Raw genomic sequence first — 27,706 nt, 5'->3', positions numbered from 1 at the left:
TCTCTCCTGAAATATGTAATTTATTAGCATCATATTTTCGGCGTGAAAATCCTAACAAATCAGCAATTGAATCGGAAACATCAAAGTCTACGTCTAGGTTGGAGGACATTTTACAGCGAAGATAGGTCTTTTCGTAAGTAATAGTAATAAGTTTACTATCTCCATCTAGAGGGTCATTCTCCTCTTCGAGAATAGGAAAGTTGTTAATTATTGCTTCTTGAACTAGAGCTCCTATTTCCGAAAAAGTGTAACTACCTTCCGGTAATGTGAGTACAGTTGTTTTGTCTCCCTTCATTTTAATACCAATCTGGTTATTTGTGCTATTAACGATTACGTTACCTATTTCATTCAGCTGTGATTCATGGTTAGCATATTTCTCATATACATTTAACAGATAACCTAAGCTAGTGCCAACACTGTTCGGTACATTGAAATCAATGTCAAACGGGGAATGCATAGTAGGTTTGTTGTTAATAGTCGAGATAAAAAAACTAAGTTTTGGAGTGTACTCCCGCAGAAATAGTTTCACATTTTTAATAGTTAGCAAACTTTCTATTTTTGCAACAAGATCTTCGAATTCATAAATGCCTTCTGCTACACTCAAAAGAATTTTTTTACCATTCAAATATATAGCAAACTTATTATTTTTACTAGTGACATTACGAATACTATTAGATGTAAATAGTGCGGCAAGACCTATTTCATAGAAAGAGGCTCTATTCAAATAAATCGGAGTTTCTAATACTACATCAATCTTCGAGCCTCTACCCTCGAGTGTAATCCGTCTTTCATACGGCATCGTGCACACTGAACACAAATACTAAGGTCTTGCTTTATTTATACAGTATAAAAATAGTAAACACAGATGACCACAAATTGATGAATTAAAAGTTTGATAAGAATGAAAATTATATCGAATGTAACAGTTTCTTAAATATTCTAATACCTCTTTTGGGGGACGTAAATTACCAAAACTATCGAAGTAGTAGACATACGCACCTCGTTTACTGAACGCAACCCAGTGCGAACCAGATTTACTTATCGGATCTAAATTCAAAATACAACTCTCATTTTTACGAGAAATTTTCGGTAACGTATCTCGCATAAACACACCTCTGAAGTAGGGAATTTTTAAACGATATGCGTAACGATACAGATCTATGTTAGTTAATGCTCTATTCGGCAGACCTTCCATTATCTTTTGTATGCTGGAGGATTTAAGTAAATGCCCTTTCCTTTGTTTCGAGTAGAAAGCCCTTTCCCACGCATCGCTTCTAGCATTCGATTGTGGCGCTTCATTTCTTTTAATTCTTCCTGTGCGGCTTTCGCCTTGTTTACAGCCGATGCTATGCCCTCAGCTCCACTTGCTAGACCGCCCAAGCCCGACAAGGCTGCAAATATCGGAAGGAGTGGAAGAAAACCACCTTTCTTTTTTTTACAGCATGTTGTCTTTTTTTTGGTTTTACTCGTTCTCTTCGATGTTTTGATTTTCTTCTTCGTCTACCACCACCTACTTTAGTTTTCGCTTTCATAATTCCCGTAACTGCTAGTGCAGCTGCTCTTTCTCCTAATGATGCGTCCTGAGAGTTTACACGAGACCAAGCCTTAGAGGCTAAGATTTCATCTGCTTCTTTCCTTCTGTTCTGGTCTTTGTATGTAGCGTAAGCGATATCGTGTTCTTTACATGCCTTATCTAACGGATTTATTCCTTGATCACCACGCTTAAGTCGTTTTTCTAACTTTGTCCCAGGTCCACAGAATTCATAACCTGGTATGTGCAATTCTACTGGTAAATTATCTATAGCTTTATTAAGAACTTTGCCTATTATTCCTCCTTTCCCTACTCGTTTACATGGAGCTGCTACAACGTTGCGTCTTCGACGCAGCATACTCAAATAAGAGCTCCTGCTATCAAGTGTGATGTTATATACGAATTACATTTTTACACGATGTGCAACTGTTGAGTACTAAAAATGTATGTAAGTTTTTTTTTTCTTTTTTTTTTCTGAAAGGTAGAAAGATATATATAAGAGAGATATTTTTCTGCTCTCCTCATTTTACAGCGACATGGCGTACATTCCTCGTCCGTTAAATTTAAAATCTGAGGTAGATCGGATAAGGACTTTCGCTAGATGGCGTGTACCGTGGATAGACCCCTTAAGTTTAGCTAAAGCTGGATTTTACTTCACGGGATACCTAGACGCAGTTAAATGTATTTTTTGCGGAATCGAATTATTTTCGTGGGATAAAGATGATGACCCGTTAACAGAACATAGAAAATGGTCGCCTTCTTGTCGGTATATGAGAGGTTGTGAAGTTGGCAACATAGTATTAGATCACTATAACAGGACAGCTCTTCCAGCACTTCTTAATACTACGTGTAGTGTGATGCACGAACCATTTTGGAACTAGATAAGTAAAAAGAAGGTAAAAAAAAGTTCGTGTTTATTTAGTAATCAACAATAACTTTGAGAAAAAAGAAATCCACTGTGCACTCGATCGTTGAAAATTATCAACATCAAAAGAAAGTGATGGTGAAGACAATAAAACAATCGATATCTTTACCTGTTGCAAATCTGAACGACACAAAACGTTCAGTAGGAAAGAAAAATAAACATAGTAAACTGTTGCCGGACACAATACGCTGTCTCATATGCGGACCATCGAATGCAGGGAAGACTAATGTAATGATTAATTTGTTATTGCAACCGAACGGGTTACGTTTTGAGAATGTGTATGTTTACTCAAAATCATTGTCGCAGAAGAAATATATTGAGCTAGAGAAGCTTTTAAAATCTATTAAAGAAATAAAATGCGAGTTTTACTCTGATCGTGAGCAAGTAATACCGCCAGAAAAAGCTCAAAGAAATTCCGTGTTTATTTTTGACGATGTAGCAAGCGACAAACAGCAGCACATGAAAGACTACTTTAGTAGAGGTCGACACCATATCGTGGATGTTTTTTACTTATGTCAGACCTATTCCTGCATTCCCAAACAACTTATTAGAGACAACGCTAATTTCATTATTCTGTTTAAACAAGATGCAAGAAATCTTCGGCATGTCTACGACGATCACGTGAACACCGATATGAGTTACAACCAGTTCACTGATTTATGTTATCGTTGTTGGTCACAGTCGAAATTCAGCTTTCTCGTTATCGATAAGGATAGCGAAATAAGCAAAGGTCGATATCGAAATGGATTCGATATATTTTATGTGATATAAATACGAGAGTGTATACATTAACGAACTCATTTTCGAATTGTTGAGTAGAGAAAGAACATCACGATGGCATCAAACAACAGAACCAGTAACGTGTATGTAACGCGACCATCATCACGTCATGATATTGCTACTAAATCATATGTAGATGAAAAAATGATGGTTAATACAAATTACGTAACATCAACATCTGACGGAAACTTAAGTATTCATGGTAAACGTTTAAAGAACGTCGGCAATCCTATAAACATGGAGGATGCTTGTAATAAAAATTATGTGTTAAAAACCGTTAAGGACAGTATTAATAAAGAAGAAATACAACGTGACATTTTAGATCTTAAAAATGAAATACATGACATATGTGAACTAGAAGAGGATGCAGTTGATTTTAAGAACAAAAGGCTGAAAGGAATAGCTCCTGCGATGAATGGAAACGAAGCAGTTTCGCTTGACACAATGCGTACGCACACTAACCATGTGCAGAGAAATTTAGAGAAACGAGTTAACGACGTTTCTGCACGCATGGAATATGTTGATTCTCTTTTACGTGATATTGTGGATGATCACCTTCCTGTAACTGACAATAACCTCAACATGAACAACAAGAGAATATCGGGTGTGGCAGATCCTGAAGAGGAACAAGATGCAATTTCGCTTTTATTTTTAGAAAAGCATACAAAAGGTAGACTACTACAAGTGAATGACGATGGATCGATAGATATGCAAAATAAACGAGTAACAAACATCGGTAAACCTATTCATTCGACGGATGCGATTAATAAAGCATACCTAGAAAAACATTCAGCAGCGCGTGAAGAACTCGAAAAACTGAAGAATGAAATAAGCAATCAACAGAAACTAAACGTTGATGTAGGTGGTACTTTGAGTATGGAAAATAAGCGAATTACTAACGTACATAATCCGTTAAATGAGAAAGATGTTGCAAATAAAGTCTTTGTAGAACAGTATGCAGCTGCGCGGAGAGAAGTTGACGAGTTAAAACTTGTCATATCTAAACTTCAGAAAAATTCTCTACCAGTAGAATCTAACGGAGAATTAAATATGAAGAACAAACGAATTACAAATGTTGATTCACCTATCCACGAGCAAGATGTTGTTAACAAACAGTATTTAGAAACGTTTGCTACTGAAAAAGAAGAGTTTGAAGTGATGAAAAAGGAACTGCACAAAAAACCAAGAAAAGCTCTTTTTCAAATTAACAGTCTACCGTCAAATCAGTCACCAATATATATGCTACAAAACTCTCGTCTTATGTATAAGCTTCCCTACACAGGTACACTTACACCGTTAACAAGTACACGTGGTTCTCTGGTATATGCGATGATTAATCACGTGAACAATCCAATCGAATTAGAAGTAGGTACACCAATTGCTGTAAAGGAAGGTGATGAAATACAATTCCGCCTAAAAGACCCAGAACAATGGAATACTAACGATCTTCCGCTCCATATACTCTTTGAATATACTATATATGAGTAAAACAATAGACGTTACGCTTCAGTTTAAAAAATGCAGGCGAACATAGTGGAAAAAAGTCGTGTAAAGGACAAACTAGCAAAATTAAGAAAAGATGTAAAAAAAAAAATATAACTCTCTTAAAGCAGATATGGCTTTAAACCAACTAAAGTTAGAAGAAACATTTAAACCAATAACTGCACCATTAAATAAACTACAGCAGCTTACAGTTAACTCGAATGGATTAATTGCAAAGAAAAATCGAAAATTAAATAGTTATATAAGTGATGAGGAAGAAGAAGAATCAGAAGAAGAAGAAACTCTGGACAGAAAGGTTACAACTCTCCTGCAAAATTATCTTAACCCACAATTGAGACACAAAGTTGATAGAATATTCGGGGTTCGAGTAGTTCATGGAGAACACTATTTAGGGAGTAAAAAAGTACTGTTTCGCGATAACAATCTTATAATTGACAATTTTAACTATCCTTTAACTGAAGGTCTCCTTGAATTAATATTTCAGAAAGATCCGGACGCACAGTTGTATGATGATAAGGATCTGTCAGCTTACAGTCATATATTAAATTACACTAACGTGCACAGGAAACAGTATGACGCAGGCAAGCCAATGAGAGGCACGAAATCGCTCAAATTTCAAAAAATTATCAAGCCATTAGTAGAAGATGCAAAAGTGAAAAAAGGAAGGAGCACACCAAAATTTGTAAGTGTACACAAATACAAACGTACAGGAAGAGGATCAAAAGTAGCCAAGTGGAAAAATGAACAAAGAAAGAAGATCGAATTAGTTCACTGGAATGATCCAAACAGTCTAGTGGAGAGACTGAAAAAGTTAATAGCATCTAGAAGTGCTGGTCATTCGTCACACGAAAACGAAATCTTGTCAATCGAAGAAGAACTTCGAAAGTCGAGGTACATCGAATAAATGAACACTGCGCGGTGGGACGAACTTCCGTTCGCAAATATATTTAAAGCGGTTAGATTCTCAAAGGATATTTCAGTAATCTATGAAATTGGATGTGAAGACAGAAGAAGCAACTGGCAACAACTGGCTATAGATCGACTGCGATTCAAGAAACGAATAGACGACACAGAACGAATTCTTTTACCTATACTTTATGAACAATATCAGAGAAGAAATAGCGAAAGAACTCCACGCTCCAGTGCGAAAGAATTTTGAAAGACGGAGCGTTATTAGCCGGGGGAGAGATGATTTACATCAAGCGGATCTTGTTGATATGTCTCTGTTTTCGAAAGTTAATAGTGGATATAAATACATGTTAACTGTTATTGATGTTTATTCAAAGTATGCCTGGGCAGTTCCACTTAAAACAAAAACAGGAAACGAAGTAGTGGAGAATATGGAACGCATCTATTCAAAATGTAAACGCTATCCAAAACATCTGCAAACTGACAGGGGAAAAGAATTTTATAATAAGATTTTTCAACAGTGGATTACAATAAGAAAAATTAAGCACTATTCGACAGGGAGCAGCTTGAAGGCAAGCGTAGTTGAACGCTTCAATCGAACACTGAAGCAGTGGATGTGGAGGAAATTCTCGGCGTGCGGATCATACCACTGGCTTCGCATGCTACCAAAACTATTAGATGAATATAATAATCGAAAACATCGTACGATTGGTATGAAACCTATAGACGTCACAAACAATCTACAACAACTTGCTACTGTGTACAAATTACGGGAAATGAAGAAAAAGAAGTCACCTTATCCACCAAAATTTAAAGTAGGTGACACAGTACGAATAAGTAAAATTAAGCGATATTTTACAAAGGGCTATACTCCTAATTGGAGTAATGAATTATTTACTGTAAGAAAAGTAAAAGAAACATCACCGAGAACTTACTTGCTTCACGACTATCAAAATAAACCAATATTTGGTGCGTTCTATGAACAAGAACTGCAGAAGACAAAACATCCTAAAATATACCTCATTGATAAAATTTTAAAAAGAAAGAACGACAAAGTTTTCGTATCGTGGCTAGGATTCGACGCCACGCATAATTCATGGATTCCGAAGGAATATGTATTCTAAAAAAAAAATTCAATAGTAAGTACGCTAGTATAATATATTTTTAATTTTTTACTCTAATGTCTGATAGATTTACCATCTTATAGTGTCCTCTCTCTATTGTTGCAGACTTCCCTTGCTCAAGAAACTGTGCTGTTTGTTTTGTTGATGACAACGTTGGACATTACCTCAAGCAAGAAGATATTTCTACCTCAACTCTGCATAATTAATTCGAAACATTTTGTGTAAATCATGTATCTTAATAAATTATAATAAACAAAATTTAACTAAAGATTAACCTCTTGTAATTTTTTAAATATTAAATTCCGTCCTTTTTCCTACTCCTTTACGTATCTGTGTTAGTGCGACGTAAAAAAAATTATATTTAATTAGTTTATCTTCCTAAGAGCAGAAAAGAAAGCAAGATAAATAAAATATATTTTTGCACTCACCTATAACAGTTCAAATAAATTAAATTCTCCTCCTCCTCTAGGCTCACTTCTTAATCTTCTCCTATATAGAAAGAAAAAGTTAATGTAAGATTAAAATCTTTCGCAATCCGACAATAGACGAAGTCTTGAAATTTAGAAAAAAGTTAAAACTCACCAAAAATATCGCCATCACTTCCGTGATCATCCATTAGCTCTCTTAGTTCTGCTAACATCGCGTTGCACGAAAAAAAACTAAATTTGTGGATAAATAATATATTGAAGTTCGGGCTTTCGCGCCGTAACAAAATACGTGTATGCAACCTAACGAGAAGCCGAAACTCTTCGTTAATCATATGCCGAATTCTGTTAACAATCGCTCTTTCAAATGAGCCTTGAACTTCTACTATATTATTTATCTCACTCATTTCCATTAGTCTAACTATTTCCCTCAACGCTAGAAGCTTTTCAAAGAGAGTTTCTTGGACGGACGGCATGTCGAAGGCAGTTTGAAACTGTAACGTACCTACAGCAAGCGATCGCTGTATATATACCTGTTCTAACGGTGATATGTAATTTGAAAAAAACAACTAGTTTCAAAAAACCTGCCAGGGTACAACATCTGCTAGTAAGCTGCGTAGCGAACCGGACTTGAGATCACGCATCCTCTTTTTTTGTAGCCTTGATGAAACCGTGGTCAAAGCACATCCATGACCAGCAATGACCGCGAAAGAAGTAAGGCGTTAACCGGTTTATGCGAAAGCTGCTTGCAGAAAACATCTGGGATAGATATACACTACAAAGGAATGTTCAAACATATGTCTACAAAATAATAATTTTACACACAATAAAGTTGCGTCTGGTAATATAATGTGAGATTATCTTACACCTAGCATTAAAATTTTTATATAAAGCAAGTGAATTCGCTCACATCTAGATGAGTACAAGTTCGATCCTCCTCGTTAGCAATCATAAAATTATTCTCTCTAGTTCGCTATTTTAACACTAGGTAACTGCTAAGAGAAGTGTACTTTAAAGCTAACTGGAGTATACACCATGTCAGTGTGACGTAACGTAAACTGTAGCACACTATTTAAAAAAGTGTGTGAATAAATATTAAGGTATTGTCTTTGTTGGCAACAGTGTGTGCGTGTCATCAGTCATGGAGCGACAAGTAAAGAATGAGTTTGGTGAGAAGAGAAACCGTAACATCCAGTGCAAATGTGAACTTTGTACACCAAGTATTAAACCTGATCCTTTACGTACAATATATTTCTCATTAGTAAGTGAGGCTATTACATCATACTATACACATGGCAGTTTACTTCAAATGCCACAACATCTAATTCGCTATTTACCATCTGGGTTTCTCTCAACATATGCCGCTAAAGATTTAGATGAAGCATGGGAGAAACTACCCTACTATGTAAAAGCAAAACTGGAAATAGCAGTCTGCAGCCCATGTGTCAGACATTTTTGCTACAGAGGACAGGATGAAGTTGATGGTTTTGACGGGGCGAATCCAATGATTAAAGACTGTGAAGCATGTAAGAAAGAATTTAATCATGTATTTTGAACTAACAGGTAAATAAAACAGTGTGATGTTCCACTTATTATTCGAGTTGCTTGAATAATTCATCCTAACCTATATATGCATACACATATTTTTTTTTGTTTTTTTTTTTGTTTTTACACCATCCAAATGCTATAACCTTGAATCCTTTACCAGATTTTATTTGTTCTATCCTCAAATCACCAACCTGTGTAGGTGTGACAAATTATAGCTTTCACTCACACACTGTCTCAATTCAGAGGTTGATTAAGAAATAATTCGAAATATTTTATTTAAAAAGAAACCATGCTTTACAGTTTGTCAACCAATATTTCAGCTACGTGGCAGCACGTTCTTTTGTTTTGTTAAAACACTGTCGTGTTTGATGTCTTTGTTCACTGAAGTTCTTTTGCTGTTGTTCTTTGCGGTGAATTCACGCGCCCCTAACCGATTCATTAGACGATTTATTATTTCATCTTCCGTGCTAAACATATATATTCGATATAATTTTTGATGAGATAGCACATCATGTGTTTGCCTAACTAATTTATTAGTTCAGAGATCATAATGCATTTTTTTTGTGTTAGCCATCTTGGACAAAGATAATAAGAAATCACAGACATGACACTCTCATGTATGAGCTGTTTGACCTCGATGAGTATACACAGTTGCCGACGTATCCAACAAAAATGGCGAGATGTTTTTGTTTTATTCCGTATGTAAAAATTCATACTATCGCGTTCGTAACAACGGAATGTCTTAATCATCCTCTGATTTCAGACTTTATCCGAGTTTTTTTTTTAAATTTGTTTTTTACCTAGTACAATGATATTTCATAGATGACATTTATTGATGTAAGGTTAGTAAACAATGCGTGTATCTATCGTCAAGAATTACAGCTAGATGTGCATCCTGTTGAAAAATAATTAAAGGTAAGTAGTCATGAAAAATATTTTTATTATTTAATTAAACTAAGCACTTTTGTGTTGCCCTTCACTCATCACCAACCAGTTGGTTAGAGTTGTTACTCGCTAACCTTCAACAGACCAAAAAAAAATCTCATATCCTGTTCACCTTTTGGGCAGCAAGTAACCTTGTCAAGCAAATCCAGTTGCTGCAATTATTTAACATGTAGCTGTCTCACCTTGAGCAGTGAGAGGAACTCCAGCAAATAACTTTTAGAAGCAAATCTACTCACAGAACCTTGCCTTTCAAGAAATATTTACCTCTTACATAAAGACCTCTGGGTAAGTGTAGTTAACATTTCCTACATGCACCCTAACAAGTAAAAAGAACTCTGCAAAAAAAAATATATAAATTTAGTACCATATCTAACATGATGATTTTTGTCAATATGTCTTTCCTGTCACCAACATAAACAATTCAAGAGGTAATCACATAGGCAAGTAGGGTAGAATATTTTTTTTTTTTGATAATTGAGCTAAGCAGTTTTATTACACTCAATAGAGGATCTTTTTTTTTTAATCTCTACTAGAAGAGTGAGGTTAATAGTGAACTTGTTTTGCTCTTACAATACCTTTCAGTAAAAAAGATACTCAATTACGCACCAAAACAAGTGATGTCACCTATCACGCCCACCCACCCTAAGCATAGCATTAGTAAGCCACCGCAAGGAGCGACATTCCACACTTGTGTGTGTAGCCTTGACAGCGAGACGCGCCCCCCCGCACGTGCCTTGCCAAGTGAGAGGACCCTTCAGGGAGTGAAGCGCACGGGGGCATGCGCAGTGGCTGCCGCTGGTCCAGAATTCTTCTATCGAAACTCTGGTCCAGCTTTCTTCTAGATCCTCTACTCCTGGCTATTCATCACCTCATAAATTTGTAGAATACATCGATCATAAACGTAGTACTTACATCATTTTGCATTACATCATATACATAAGAAAGGAGCTATTTATGATCAACAATAACATGATATCCGGTGTGTTAACTTACCCTTTATTTCCCATACCCGCCCTATATCAAGTACGGCCCCTTAATTTATGATCCTCAGCCCTAACATAGCAACGACCTGAGATATCACCATGCGACCTTCAATGGGATATAACCATGTCCCAGCCCTACTAGCAATAAGAAATCTATTAACAAACCCATGCCAACATAAACATTATTCCCCAACAGTCGTAAGGTATCCATTAATCGATCCGGTAAAAGACAGAAAAACTATATCAGACATAATACGCAATCCTGAGCCACCTACTTCACCGAAAAAACTATAAGATTAAGTTAAGATTTTAAAATCCCCACTAACTATTGTCGACCGACACCATGTTACTCACCACATGTCCCATCTAACAAAATCTCCACTGCACCCTAAGCACTCCATTTATTAACATATTCCCATGAACTTTACAAGGCATACCTTCCAACCCATGACCCAAATATTATCCGCGAACATACAAATAATCTTACTTATGCTCGATCTATCGCCAAGACTATTAAAAGAACAGCCTGGGCAAATTCTTGCACTGAATAATCCACCATGACTGCCATTCGCAAATACCGGACCAAATTAAAACAACTGACAAAAATAAAACAATTCTACCCCTATTATCAAGTAACACATAACAAATCTGCACTCAGTGATAGTAAAAGAAAGGTCGAAAATTTTTGCAGATAATTGTAAAGTAATTTTCACATTATATTCCGATCCCAATGTCTACCACACTGACCACGGTGCAATATCCGATTATTTGGATATCACACAAAATCCTCTTTGCCTTACCCTTTAATCCCCTCAAGCTCTCAACTCCCAACATCCCCCAAATACTCCTATTACAGCACAAGATATAACAGACGTACCCAGGACTAGAACACTGCCCCTGAACTAGATCAAATTACTTAGCGGCACATAACAGAACCTCTGCATCCCTTCCTAGAGCTCCGAAACGTAGTATATACCATTATTTTCCATACTGGATTCTTCCCGCCCTCCCCCCCCAATTAAGTACACGCCAACTATCGTCTCAATTTAATTCATATCGACCAATAAGTCTTCCAACGGTGTGTTCTGAAACCTTCGCTCACTGCATATACACCTATCTCAACTCCCTCCTTCCCATACCTCAGTCACAAGCTGGTTTGTGTCCTCAGAACTCCATACGTGAATAGGTATTTCATATCTCTGTATCCCCTTACAAAATATTTACCTACCAAAGTATGCGCAACAACTTCCATTCTTCATGTTTGAAAGGTCTTTCAACGGACTGATATATAAACGCCATCACCTTCCAGTTCCTATGATAATCACCCGTTTCCAGCCAAAATCAGTATCCATAACACATGAACCTACACCTTTCCAACTAAGCAGGAGTACCAGAAAGGTAGCCCATTGTCAACACCTTGGTATGTTCAGTTTTGTGTCAATATTATTCAAACTATACTCCCACCTTGACTTGCAGTTTGCTGATCACACAAATATACAGGCTTTAGAAACCAACATCCGATCCTTGTAATCCCGTCACCACACCAATTTAAATGAACTCGAAAGATGGCTCAATCTCCGACAAATGAGAATTAATGAAAGCAAAGCAATTTATCATTTTCAGAATCGTAAGCGTAGATGTTGTGCTACCGAGAAACTCTTCCTGACCCTAAATAACAATCAACCCCTTGCTGAAATCTCCATTCTTACCTCCCTGTGCACAACGTTCCAAAATCATTCACAATGGCATGTTCATTTGAACCAAATATTTAAAAAGGCATCCCGTACGATTCACCTCGTCCGCTGGCTGTTAGGTCAAACCTGGCGATTAAAAGCCATCCAAATCATTAACATATGCAAGCATTTGTTCGGCTTGTTACCACATACGCCCCATTACCCTGGATCTCCGCCTCCCTTATCCAATACTTAAGACATATTAAAGCTTTACCGCAATGCTATCCGACTAGCTTAACGACTCAGACGAGAAAATAGGCTCAAAATAATCAAAAAGCTTTATACATTCCATAAAATCCTTTCCCCTCTACACGCCATTTGCCTTCTCTATTTACAAAATGCGGCTTCCTGAAACTCACATAAACTTTTATAAGCACTTTCTCCTGCGCCTCTCGCCACCGCCATTCTTACAAACCAACCAACGCCTACTATAAATCAACTCTTCCCCACTTCCGAGTCAGCACATAGAAAAATTTAAACTCTAAATGGAAATTTGCACAACTGCAGATTGCACACCACTGAGTGAGGATCTTCTTGTTATTTTTCCTTTCTTCAGAAATTATGACAACTTGGCTTATTCACCTGAAGAAGAATTGGTTAATAATTTTATGTCATCGATTGTATACCTAAATTTAAAATATATGTAAACATATAAAACAAATATATTTAATATTGTTTCACTTCAAAGAAAACAAAGTTTACTGTTCTATGATTATATTTGCAGTGATTCAATACGTTAATTAGAAAGACACTGGTATTTCTGACATGTTTTACAAAGCAGAAATAAGTTTTTCAATTTACCTCCGTAAAACGTGTGAAATTAGTACACAACCATAACAAAAACAAATATTTCTAAATGTAACCAGACAAAAAGCCCATTTGTTGGACTGATGACCCGTTTCTCTGGTTAGGAGAAAAAATAACTATTAAACTGAAAAGACTGGTTCATCTCACTTTGACGCTCTCTGTCATTAGCGAAATATCTACCATGAAACAACCCACTCCGGGTTATATTTGCAAAACGTGTGGAAGAATCTTCCTCTGGGGAAACAACAAGAGACGTCATGAGATGTCGTGTAGTACAATTTTTCGGTGCAAACACTGTAAAAGTCTGTTCTAGAACCCTACCTACGACAAACACCTCGAAGAAGCTTGTAGTGTAGCTTAATCGAGAAGCAGTTTATAGAACAAAACGTATTCTAGGAGATAATTCATTTGTGGATAATGAACCATTACAAAATATTTCAAACTCTACTTCATTGTCTATATTTACAACAAGTTCTGTCCCTAAGCTCATATCTCAAGAATAAGAGAAGCAAGATAAAGAAGAGGAAGGAAAAAATCTCAATAGTTTTTACCATTAGAGTATTTTAATTCTACTTTATTGTTTAATCCTACTACATGTTCTATTGCAGTGCAAACATCTAAAGAAGAAGAGCAGCAGGATGAGTTACGAAATGAAAAATGCGACGAAAAAGAAGACGACCATGAAGATCTCAACGCCTTTATACCAACAAAGCAGGTTGAATGCAGTTTTCTATATATTAAATTGAACCATATCGTCATATGCTTCAGATACGTAATTTTAATTATTGCATAACACTGTGGTCTCAATGAGCAACATGGCTTTGTGTGGGGGTCGGTTGGAAGACGGTCGAATCGACTAGCCAGTACATAGCTCCTGACAACGTTATTTTTAAATTTGAACGACGTTGCTGGGGAACCGCTACCGCACTCTTTGTCGGGCGAGTTTCGAACTCAGCCAATCACGAGCTCGTACGGGAAACTCTGCGAGGTACCGAACCGCGACATCAGGACAATCATGTTTGAACCAGTCATATTTATGAATGTAATGGTCATTGCACCGATATTCCACAGTTCTGATGTGTCCAGAAAGACACATGTAATATTTCTGATGCTTGTAGATATAATTGGTGCCTACTTAATGTTAATGTGTAATTTCGCATTATCAACTGCTTCTCATCAAACTCAACTTGCCGTCCTACTGACATTGTATTCATCAAAGGGGACACCCCACGTTTGACTGAAAGAGTACGAGTCTTTGTAAGCCCGAGGAGAAGGAGAGGGGCCCCCACTATTGACTACTCGCTCTCCACTCTTAGTCTGAACCTCGTGCTGGTTGTGGTTCGCTCGCCGAGATCATAATTAGAAGAGGATGGCTTGTTCTGATGAGTTAGTGAAACATATCCGTGACGTGTAAAATTGTAATTGTGGTTCTCTGTAGCACAATGTATGTGCAGTGTGTTTTAATTCGGTCCGTGAGTGTTAACAGTTTAAGAATAATAAGATAGTTACCTCTATCTATAATGACGCCAAGTGCGCGTGAGATATCTGACGTTAAAATGAACGGTATTATTCGCTGCCACCTATAACCCGACAGATAATTTTCGCCAGTGTAATCAAATTACTATAACGGTTCGCGTCCGTGATCGCATGAACATTCGTATCCGCACGCGGTAGCGCCGCGTCAAGGATGGATTGCGTCCGGGAAGAGGTGCCCTTAAAATTAATGGCGAGCGAAACGGTCTAATTTTCGCTTACAGCCTGTAGTCAATTAACGGTCAAAGATTAAGGGCGCGATCTTGCACACGTGTGCTACGAGCGGTGAATAAGGAGTGCCTACAGTACATCAACTGTTTGCAGGAGCATCACCAAGGGTCGATGGAGCGACTTCCTACACCCTGGAGAGTGACAAGATGAAGGCCCAAGTTCGTGGCGACGCTGTGGCAATGAGATCATCACGAATGCTGAGTCGATGCAAGCCATATTTTAGCAAGCCTGGGGTGATATTTATACACCAGTTCAGATCAGATGTAAATAACTACCTTAAAGGTAATGATCTGCCAGACGGCACAGATTTGATTTCAATTCAATGTAAATTTACATGTGCCCTGACCTGATGCGTGCTTGTGATTTTTTTTTGTTACTTTTCAGTTAGTTAGTTAGGTATAAGGGTATGACAGTGTAGATATGGGAGTGTTTTGTGCGTTTCTAGTGTATTCCATTGTGTGGTACATATGCAAGATCTGGTCATTATTTACATAAACTATACGCCGGTAGTTACGTATGGGAGATAACTTCACAGCTGCAGTTCCCATTTTATTATTTCTTTTGTTATCATGCGTGAGTTTTTCAGGTGTGATCTTGAAGCCGGACCAAGGAAAAATCAACGTTGACAAGTTAGAGTCTTTATTATGCAAGGGAAATGGGACAAATGGGCTAGACGAACAGCTGACTGGCCGTATAAGACGCCAGAAGGGCACGCAAAGATAGATGTATTTAACCTGTGGCTGGAGACCACTAGACGTGAGAAGTCATTAGTGAAATAATGCATAATTTGGGGGATGCTTGACTGAGATATTTAAGATGATGATGATGATGATGCTTGTTGTTTAAAGGGGCCTAACATCGAAGGTCATCGGCCCAGGAGGCTAGAATTGCCAATGGTTATGACCTGAGGAGGGTCGAGAATCCGAATACCGCCAAATGAATGGCCCGACTTTGGTCTCAAGATTTATGGAAAATGATGTGCATACACAAATGAAGCAGGCTGAAGTCCTGTTTGACGAACGATTCATTATATTAGTGAATTGAGATCGCAGATTATTTTATGAAAGCAGCGGTCATACAACTGCGAATGTTAAGGAATTAGCCTTGTCTCCAATTGAACGTTAGCAAGTAGCGACAAGCAGCCCTGGTGAGTAGTTCAATGCACCACCGCAAAGGCCGTTTCATAGTCGAGCGTCGCCTGGAGAATGTTTACAGGCGAGAGTAAAAGTGTCCCGGAATAGGCATGCACTGTGTCGTACGTCCGGACGCAAGCCATGTGTCTGCTTGCCGTGGGGGATTCCAAGCACCACATGTGGAGAATGTGTGCATATATCATGTTTATTTTACAGGTCCCATGTGAGCTATTTCATCCATATGTTTGTTTCAAGCCTTTCTGGTTTGATTTGTGATTATGATGGCTGATTTTATACTGTTTCTTTCTTTGTTATATGTGTCGATGTAATGAGCGCTGGATTAGTTTTTGTTTGTTTACTTAGCTCGACAGCTAAATAAAGGTCGCTGGCATTTTAGGCCATTCAATTTCTCTGTTTGCGGTCACACATTAGAGCCTGTGTAGTTTTAAGTTTGCAGCGCAGGACTGGCGTTGAAACTGAATTGTTTCATGATTAATGATTTAAATGTATATAATGGATCGATTACTAGTGTGATTAACTATCTACCGCGGACATGTAATGACACATTTTTAAGCGAATCCCAACGGGATTAGGACATAAAGGGAAGTTTCAGACAACCTGAATTTCATAAATGTAATCATCCGAAGTCACTCCCAAGTCGTTTGTTTCTTTATACGGGCCGTAACCCGTGTGTGTATTATTCTTTGTGTTAAATGATATGGGCATGTGCCCAGCACATTTTGTTTATTTTTGGCCGTCAGCCATCGTATGTTTTTTGTGGTGTTGTTAGTGTGAATGATATTAATACCATAGTTTAATAAATCCATTTTACCCGATTTCATTCTCTTATTCACGAGATTTATGTACCCGTATTCCTGTCAATATACCTATGGAATTTACCTCAGGGAGAGGTTAGATTAATTAGATCTGTCCATTTGATTTCCGAACGATAACCACGCGCCCTTCTGCAACTAGCCCGGGATATTTGGAAGGCAGATACGGCACAAACTATCTGCACGTAGTTTGAAATGTTAACAACAAGCCTCTGTTACCATATGAAGATGTAAGATTCCAACCTACTCGTAGAACGCTTGTAACTGCAAAGAGCAGATCAAGATTGTCGTTACATAAAATATTAAGTAGAGATTCTGGAAATAGGGCAATAATTACATTGTGTGGGTATTACTGAGTAATAGCTTTTTACAGCTATGTCTAGAGCTGGTCTCAAGCCTGGATAAAGCAAGAGAGACACCTTAAATAGAAGGCTAGCTAAAGTGGTAGTTTAGGGAGAAGTATAAATTTTAATTCTTGTATAACAGCATTAGTAGTCTTTCTATCGAAAAATGCTACATAACTAAAGGTGTAAAACATAACATTTCTAATAATTTGTTGTCCGAACAAGAGTTTTCGAGTTTTTGTACAAGCTATATTAACACAGATACGCATGAATTTAAACTTTTACTGAGTTGTAAGAACATAGTTACATAAAGTGTTAAGAAAACTTGTAATGCACATCTCATTAATCCACGCCTATTAGTCGCTGCTCATTATCGACTGCTCATCGCTGATGGCCATGTAGTTTCCAAAAGGCTTACCCCTCACCTAGGCAGATTTTCAAACTTGGAAGATGGGTGTGTGTTTGTACCATATTTATAACTAGATAACATCTTCCGAGCTTATAGACTATATATAAACTTGATGTGCTACTAAGTTTAACTTAATTTATGACTATCATTCTCTGATCAGCCTTTCGGGCTGATGGCCATGCAGTTTTTTAAGACTGCAAAAGCTGCCAACCTGAGCTACTTAGCTTAAGTAAGTCTACAAAGATGTGAAATGCTGCTATGTTTCAATATCACCTCTGTCTAGTGATCCTAAGATCAGGCCTTTTGGTTGATGACAGTGCAGTTTTCAAGGTCCGAAAGGCAAGTGCTCAGTTCCAGGAGCTACTCAGCCAAAGTTAGTCTATACAGATTTAACAGCTATCTATCAGCATATTTTTTAGTTCTAAACCTAAAGCTTTATTCTCTAAATGATTTAAACATTACGGTATGCAATTAGAAGTCTCTAAAATTCATATCTATAAGCTCAAAGAGTTAAAATCAACAAGTGAGTGACTCCATGGTCGCTCAGCTCGGAAACCCTGAGATCGACCTCAATTATGCACTTATAGGCAATTCTAATGTGTCAGGCTTTACAACACATCCATATTCCCATTAAAACAATGTATAGTCACCATCATGTACAGAGTCCCTCAAGTTCCCTTCCATTACGCCCCTATCAGTATTACACCGATGTGCTTTCAGATCGACTTTCTTGTACAGTGGCGGACTAAGGAGTGTTAGGAGTAACACATATGAAATAAGGAGGAATGGCTGTTGTGACAAACAAACAGTAACAATGGGAGGCGGCCATTTAAAGGAAGACGCAATAAAAAATAAAAATTCCGAGCTCGATAACTGCAGTCGCTTACGTGCGGCCAGTATTCAGTAATCGGGAGATAGTGGGTTCAAGCCCCACTGTCGGCAGCCCTGAAGATGGTTTTCCGTGGTTTCCCATTTTCACACTAGGCAAATGCCGGGCCTGTACCTTAATTAAGGCCACGGCCGCTTCCTTCCACTTCCTAGGCCTTTCCTATCCCATCGTCGCCACAAGACATGTCTGTGTCGGTGCGACGTAAAGCAAATAGCAAAAAAATATATATATATATATATATATAAATTCTATGGATGAAACTCTATGTATAACGCAGCTCCGGTGAAGCGGTCATATCCGGCAAATGGACGAGCACTGGATAACTGAGATAATAACAGACTTAGCCTTGCAGGGTAAGAGGAACAGAAATCAATCTAAGCAACGATTGTTAGACTCAGTCTTAAATTGTTTGATGAGAAAAGGGGTGGAAATAAGCAAAGCCACAAAGATAGTATAAAAAGGTGGTTAGATATTTCACAGAGGCTTGCAGACTTAATTCTGTGAGATATTAGGGACTGTAATAAAGTCTTATGTTACTTTATAGTGATTTGATGCTATTTGAGTTATATCAACATGGTTACTTGAATTAACGAAACACAAGTAAATGTCTGTTGAATAATATATTTAATATCCCTTCAATTGTGACAAATTTTGAGTGTGATAATCAGAATTATGTCCCACATGAATCCTCGAGCAGAAGTTCTATTTTTAATAATCCAAATATCTCAGATTTTCCATATGATGTCCAACTACCGCTTTAGTCTGAAACATATTTGTAATTTCAGTTTTGTCATGTGATGAGTTTGTTTCTGAAATTACTTCTACAATGTGCTAGCAGAGAGTTAGAAGAGGCCAGCATGTCGTGTGTTTCTGAGTCATTGGAAAATATGAGAAATGAAGGAAAACCGTGACTAATGGCAATGACGACTACAATGATATTTCTTGAATGTTCGACAAAGAGAGTGAGAAACAGAATTGTAGAAAATTGATATATTAAATGAGGCAAACAGGGAAAGATTTGTTGGACAGTTCGGTGTCCACGTGGCATAATGGGAGGGATTTTGAAGGTCAAGAAGGGAAAACTAGAATTGACTTGGTGAAACACATCTTGGGTGAAGGGAGTGGGGGATGGACCCAGAAACAGTGACTAGTTTGTTTCGAACTGTACTTCATTTCATCTCATTTTTCACCCAGCGTCTGCATGCATTCCTTTTCCTAAACTTCTACTTGCTTACGCCGTTTGGATCACTCAAGAGGAGAATAATACGCTATTTGGAGTAACTTACATGCAACTTCACATCTAGGAAATGAAATTTCTGTCCTTCGATCTTTCTCCTCGCATCTCGTAACTCACAACACGAGATCCTTTCAGTAGTAGGTTGTCTTTCATCCCGTCCAAGGTTTCTGGTTCTGGGTGAGCACTGTCTATATAAGTGGTATGTTCTCCCGAGCCCAAGTTCGAGTTGACACGCAGACACACCTCAGGTGAGTGCAGTCGATCGAGTCGCAGCCACGTGCATAGTCAGTTTTGTGTGTAGCTGCAGGACGAGAAGAAGCTGCATCTGCCCTTATCTGTCATTATTACACGTGAAACGGATAACTGTACGGACATTTCGCCAAAATAGCCGATGTACAAACACACGGTCGTTACGATATTATTTATATTTAAAATATAGAAGAAGAATATATATATATACAAGCTGTTTCATACGGCTTCGCTCGCAAAGATCTGGTAAGTTGATAAAATTAATTGATCCTCGGTACTGCACTAAGTCACTATCTGAAAATCCCTAAGGTATAAAAACTCGCCGAAAAATTGGATTCAATTTACCCCACAACCTCTTTGTAGGCCACGTTTGTGAATTGCCTTTAGGGGCAGAGCTATCGCTGGATCATGTGAGAAACAGTCCCCTTTTGAGTCGATAAAAGGGAAGAGTTTCTTTATTTCTAAAGGATATTCCAAATGCCGATTTTCACGTCAGTAGCATCTTAGGTTTTGAGATATAAGTAGCCTTATTAAGACAATTCAACTCCTTCTTCGTTTATTTTTGATCTCTAGTTTAAGTTGATTTTCCAAAAAACAACAAGTACGTGTCTCTTTTATTTTTAAAACGGATTACAAATACAAATTTTCACGTCTGTCACATATTAATTTCATGACATATACTGTAGATATACTCATTTTAAAAGCTGTCCCACTCATTGGCTGATTGCTCAGCGTTGAGGTTTTCGGTTCACAGGGTTCCGGGTTCAATTCCGGGCTGGATCGGGGATTTTAATTACGTATGATTAATCCACCTGGCTCGGGGACAGGTTGTTTGTGTTTGCCCCAGCACTCTTCTCTTCATATTCACTCAGCACACCACATTACCAACCACAACAGGAACACGCTATAGTGAGTACATCTCTGCATACGGGGTTGGCGTCAGGAAGGGCATCCACCAGTAAAACAGGGTCAAATCTGCATGTCCGACACAGATTGCACCGGCGACACCACAGGTGTGCGAAAAGTGGTAGAAGAAGTATTTACTCATTTTAAAAATTCACCCGCTTCTTTTATTATTTCAGCCCCTTAAGGGGATTTTCCAAAAAAGTGTGTTCATTTACTTTTAAACGAGATTCCGAGTGTCAATTTTAAAACCGGTAACATCTTCAGTTTCTCAGATATATGTATCATCTTATAAAGACTTCAACGCCTTCCTCACTTCTTTCACACAGCCCCCTCGCCCCTTGAGTGGATTTTCTGGAAACAAAAATGTGTGTTCTTTTAATTTTAAAGGGGATTCCAAATACCAGTTTTCATGTTTATAACATGTTAGTTTTTGTGGTACACTATAGATAATTTCCTTCGGAAATAGTGAATATTTAGATTAGTGAAATAATTTATAGAATCGCTCCAGTAGTTCCTGGGATTAGCCATTGCATACATACAAACCTTACCTCTTTATATATTAGTACAGTATATATATTGTACTGGGAAAAGAATGTCTGTCTTTGGGGCCACTGACACTAGCTTGAAGAGCATGGAATATTGCTAAGGGTGTGGTACGTAAACACTGGAATTGGTACAGAGAGGGGTATTAGTTCATTGAACTTAGATTTCTTTGGAAATTTGATTTCATTGTTCATTGGAAACAAATTCATATCACATTTCATACAAGTTGAGTTGAAGCGTTGCAGCAGGCTGGAATCTCCGGACTCCGGGATGGTTATTGGACACGGTCTGGACAGGAACCACGCCCGTACTGGATGTGAAGTTCTCCACGTTCTAGAAATTTTCGAAGTTCTAGAGGATCTGGGAGTTCTCGAATTTCTAGGTGCACACGTTGCGGGGTTCGATCTCACACGATAATACTGAGGGGTGAGGCGTGACGCGCGCAGAGGTCCCCCGTATGGCATTTAACTTACTCGTAGCACTGTTAAATGAATTAACATTGACCTTTAAATATAGCATTCATCCATCTATTCATTGCAAGTGGAATATGTCGAATGTTAATGAAATTGAAACAAGAATCTTGATTCAAACACGTCGTTGAATCACCAAGGTTCATAAATTATTACTTGAAAGTAAAGCAATTAAACTGGATATTGGATGTCAGCTGAATTAATACTTGGGAAAATTCTGTACAATTTATAATGTCAAGTTCACAACGTAAGTCCGCTAATATATATATTGGCATTTGCATGACAGACTGGATTGTTTCATTAGATCCGTAATCTTTAACATTACAGTTCCTAAGACGCTGACTTTGTCAATTTATAATCAGAACGCAATATTGAGCACAATGTCCACAGTTCATGAAAGTTCAAGACACATTAGCACGTTCGTAATAAATTAAGCAAATTTGACGGCACTCGGAAATGTCCTATTGCGTCTATAAATACAAATTACGTGTACTTCAAGACTGTTCAGCAATGTCATTAGGTGATTATTAAAGTTAAACTACACTTGGAAAGAGTCTGACACTGTCTGCGAAAAATGATTATGACGCAGAAATTATAAGTTCAAAATAGTACTGAAAAATTTTATGTTCTCTCGGAACTTCACGAGAGGAAAACAAATTCAGATATGGCATGGGTGTCCTATGTTTCCACAGTCTGTTACGATGACAAGCTTAAACATAAGTTCAGATGTGGCACTCAGAAATATTCTATGTTCCCACAGTTCGTTACGAAATACAAGTTCACACGTAATACTCGGAAATACCCTAAGTTTTCCACAGTTCGTCACGAAACACCAAGTTCAAATATGGCACTCGGAAAATTTCTATGTTCTCAAAGTTTGTTTACGAAACACGAGATCAAACGCAAGTTCAAATGTAGTACTTGGAAGAGATACAACACTCACGAGAAAAATTCTATGTTCCTTCAGTTTGTCCGTGAAACACAAGTCCTAATATGACACATGAAGAAATCATTAAATTCCATCTACGCTGGAACCGAGCACTCGAGATGTAAAATCACGTCTGACCATAGGGTCGGCCTGGCGCACTTGTAGAGCTCTACCTGTCACCCGTACCGCAGAGACGGTGGAGCATTACTGTACCTGTAGCCTGGATCACCCTACCTGTATACCCGGATGTGGCGAAGCATCTAGAAATGGGGATATTATCCACCTCTATAACTCCCAAAGTACAGGGTGGATTTTCTCGAGAATTTGACAGATTGCACCTGTTACGATGACGGTGTAAAAGAACAACATCTTAACTACAAGTAGATTTTTACACTTGGGTCGGAAGATTACCATATATGGTCACGCCTGGCTGCGTGAAGCTGGCTCGATGCAGCTACGCGACAGCAGTGCACGTCAGCGAGTTCGGCGGGCTGCCTATCTTCCACCTCGCGCGAAATTTAACACACATACTTCGAACTTGGTTCACGTAGCGGTGTTTCCGGTACAATATAAATATATATATTACTATGGACTGCTTTATTATTCAGTTACCCTGAAGATTATACAGCAGCATGGCACATAACCTCTTGGGTGACATAGCGCCACATGTCTTATCTACTTCTGGTGCAAATAGAAAAACATGTAATTGAACGTTTTTTTCGTTTTATTAATCGATCCATTATAACTGGCCAATTGGGATGCGGGAAGACAAATATTTTACTCACACTGATTACAGTTTTCAGTGGCATACGCTGCGAGAATGTTTACGTTTTCGCGAAGTCACTCTATCAACCACAATATACTATTCTTCAAATTGTAATGCACGATCGAGTTAAAGATGGAATGAAATATTTTGAATTTAATTCACATGAGCAAGTACCATCACCGGATGATGTGCTTCGCAGTTCTCTTGTGATCCCTGACGATGTCGGAACAGAACGGCAAAACGTTATTCGAGCATACTTTAGTATGGGGCGGCATAAATATGCAGATTGAATCTATTTGTCAAACCTATTCTCGTGTGCCTAATCAGTTCATACGTGACAACACAAATATTATTGTGCTTTTTCGGAAAGATGAGCGAAATATGCGGCAAGTGTATGATGTTCATGTTAATAATAATAATGTTATTTGCTTTACGCCCCACTAACTACTTTTTAAGGTCTTCGGGGACGCCGAGGTGCCGGAATTTAGTCCCGCAGGAGTTCTCTTACGTGCCAGTAAATCTACCGACACGGGGCTGTCGTATTTGAGCACCTTCAAATACCACAGGACTGAGCCAGGATCGAACCTGCCAAGTTGGGGTTAGAAGGCCAGCGCCTTAACCGTCTGAGCCACTCAGCCCGGCGATCTTCATGTTAACACAGATATGGCATTCAATGACTTTAAACGTATGTGTGCTACATGTTGGTCATCACATCGTTACGGCTTTTTTAGTTATTGATAAAGAAAGTGACGTTCAGCGTGGACGATATCGCTTGGGTTTTGATCATTTCATATGCATTAACACAGAGTTACAGTCAGCACATGATCAAAAACCACCATCATGTCAACATCCAGCAAAGAGGTGCTCGACACACTACTCGACGGAAATACAAAGAGCTTAAACGTATTCAAACAGACACTGATTTATTTTTTGAAAACGCAACTGGGTTCACCACTGAAAGAAATGTTTATTTCTACTTCATTGCCGAAGTCTACTACAAGTTTTGTTTCTATGCAAATGATGATAAAGAGAAGCATTAACAAGAAAAGCATGAAGTAGAAGAAAAGCATAAACAAGAAAATCATAAAGAAGAATAGCAGGATGAGGAGGAGCAGAAGCAGGATAGGGATGAAGAAGAGGATGAGGAAGAAGAGGAAGAGGAAGAAGAACTTAACGATACTTCACCATTTAAACGTGTTAAGTTTTAACTACAGATGTTATTGCTGAAACACCTACCACATCAATATAAGGTCTACGTTCTTTGTGAGAGGTTATGATAACGCCAGAGTATCGTAATCAGTTTAGGAATTTTATTCGAAATACCTATGGATCTCTCTTTGCTCCTGATATTGAAAAACTCTTTACAGGTCAAAGAGACAAAATCAACGGTATTCGCTATGAAGACAACTGTTTCTGGATAGGTAATGCGAATATAAATATTAATAGCAAGAGACTTATCGTTAAAGGTGTTACCTATAAACTTACTAAATGACTCTTAGAACATTTTTCTCACGAATACCCGACAAGGATATAATTTTACAAGATGATCTTAAAAAATATAAAGCAATACTTTTTGATACTCTCGCAACACGACGTAATTACAAGAGGACATAAGCTATAAATGCAAAATATAAGAGTCACAAGTACCGTGAGTTTATTTCTAAGCTGTTTCCGTCACATCAACCTCTGTTGCCACGTGTAGACGTAAGATACTTACTCACTGAACGATTGCAGGATGCTGGTCGCACAGGTCACGAATTAGCGAGAGAATTACGACATTCAGGCTATAAGACCTCACCTGTGAAGGTAAGCATTGCACACGAGTTATATAAACCAGCACGGCGCACCTACTGCCGCAGACGCGTTATTACACGTGGAAAAGATGATCTCTGGCAATCAGACTTAGTAGAAATGATTCCATATGCTCCTAGAATTAAAGGGTATAAGTATCTACTTACTGTCATCGACGTGTACTCTAAGTTTGATTTTGCACAAACTTATGCGTTCTCAGACAGCAACGCAAGTCAAAGACGCTTTTAAACATAGTGCTGAAGAATCGGAACGCTGCCCAAGGCTTCTTCAAACCGATCAAGCTAAAGAGTTTTACAACAAGGATTTTTCTTCTCACCTCAAGTTACTTGGCATTCATCACTACTCTACTTACAGCAATCTGAAGGCAAGTGCTTTAGAACGCTTTAATCGCACACTCAAAATATAATGTGGCGAGAATTTACAGCTCAAGGTTAATATCGTTAGATTGACCTGCTACCTAGACTCGTGTCTACCTACAATGATACACCTCACCGCACTACCGGAGGATTCCACATCGAAGAACTGTAGAAAACTTAATATCCTGATCACTATTTAATCGAACGTGTTATTCGACGTTGTGGATATAAACTCTTTGTAAAATGGCTTGGTTTTAATAACAACATCAATTCATGGATTAATAAAGAGGACGTACATTGAATCATGTGTTTTTCTTCACGAGCCTCTACCTCTCCTTCCTTCTACGTCATAAGACAAGATTAAGCTTGCAAGTCAAAATAATTACTACCAGTTAATTTAGAACATCCTGTAGGGTTGGATTCACATTACAAATAAAACACTTGCAAAAGGTTTCACAATTCGTATCTATTTTAGGATATATACCTTTTTCCTCAAGTAAATCTCTTTCTTCCTTTAATCATAGATTATTATACAGTCTTCGCTGTTTAATGTCACTACCTAGTATAAGTTTTCCTTTCATTGCACCGGCAACGGCAAGTGCTGCTATCGTCTCAGCATCTGAAGCATTAGGTGACGACACCCTCCATAGCTCTACGCAGCAGATTTTGATCAGCTACACGTCTTAATTCTGAATTGTTTTGACGATAAGCAATGTCGTGCTCTTTGCAGGCAGCATCTAACACATTAATACCGGGATCACCACGTGCCACGCGGACGTCAATTCGTATTCCAGAGCCGTAGTACTGGTAACTAGGAAGATGAAGCTCAAAGAGAAGAAGATCAAACAACTTATTGATGGGTTCATGCCCAGCATGCTTCCTCACCTTTTTCCCCAGCACGTTTCTTCACCTTTTTCTCAGATAACAAGTTTACTCTTTTCGCAGCAATGATAAGTGTTTATAAGAGAAGACAACTCGTTAGTTTGAGGCCCGTGATACAGTTTAATGAGTTGACATGTACGACACTGTCTCATTGACGGTCTCCTAGTTAAACTCACTTGTTCATGGTGTAAACTGCAAGTTTGAAGCTCTGACAAGACAGGATCATGAGTCCACTCACGAGGCAATTTATCCCAGATCTTCTCTACAGCATTCGCAGCCACATTAACCAAAAATTCTTTTGGAAATGCATTCAACTCTTCTTCTGTAAAAGTGTTTAGTTTCTTTTTGCATGCATAAAACTTAACGATTGTCTTTTCAACTGCGTTACAATTAGTATCAGATAGAAATGACAATATCTTTACACTAGAAATGTTTATTTAGCACTGACGTCATTTCGACACTGCAATTTACATATGTTGTTCACCTCGCGGCATTCACTGCAACACAACCAATCAAAGAGCATGCACACATGTCGTAAAGACTGTTTAATTGTTTCCCACTACGCTCCTTGTGAAGAGTTTTAAACGATGGACACCCTAATACGTGCATGTTGATAATTTGACACACTGATGGTAGATACACACGCAACCATTCCTTCTTTCATTGAGCCTGCTTCTTCTCTTCATCTGTTTGCAGACAGTAAGAGAAAGGCGGGATAAATACTAAAGCCGAGTTTTGGCGCCGACAACACAGCCACCTCTTTGAACACAAATCTGTTGCCGTTTACTTTGAAGCCTTGTACATCAGTTATTAATGTTCTTGTCGTCCGGCTCCATGGCTAAATGGTTAGCGTGCTGGCCTTTGGTCACAGGGTTCCCGGGTTCGATTCTCGGCAGGGTTGGGAATTTTAACCATCATTATTTAATTTCGCTGGCACGGGGCTGGGTGTATGTGTCGTCTTCATCAGCATTT

The 27,706-nt window shown here is 38.3% G+C and overlaps 1 protein-coding gene across 2 annotated transcripts in view; it reads right to left on the bottom strand.

Moving 5' to 3' along the window:
- LOC136874619 (gastrula zinc finger protein XlCGF46.1) overlaps positions 1–27,706 on the bottom strand; it is an 84,495-nt gene that overhangs the window by 18,686 nt on the left and 38,103 nt on the right. The window lies entirely within an intron of this gene.

The sequence above is a fragment of the Anabrus simplex genome, chromosome 5, assembly GCF_040414725.1.
Source record: "Anabrus simplex isolate iqAnaSimp1 chromosome 5, ASM4041472v1, whole genome shotgun sequence".
In the NCBI taxonomy this organism is placed as follows: domain Eukaryota; kingdom Metazoa; phylum Arthropoda; class Insecta; order Orthoptera; family Tettigoniidae; genus Anabrus; species Anabrus simplex.
Note: the sequence above shows the minus strand (reverse complement) of the source record. Positions and strands in the feature narration are given on the sequence as shown.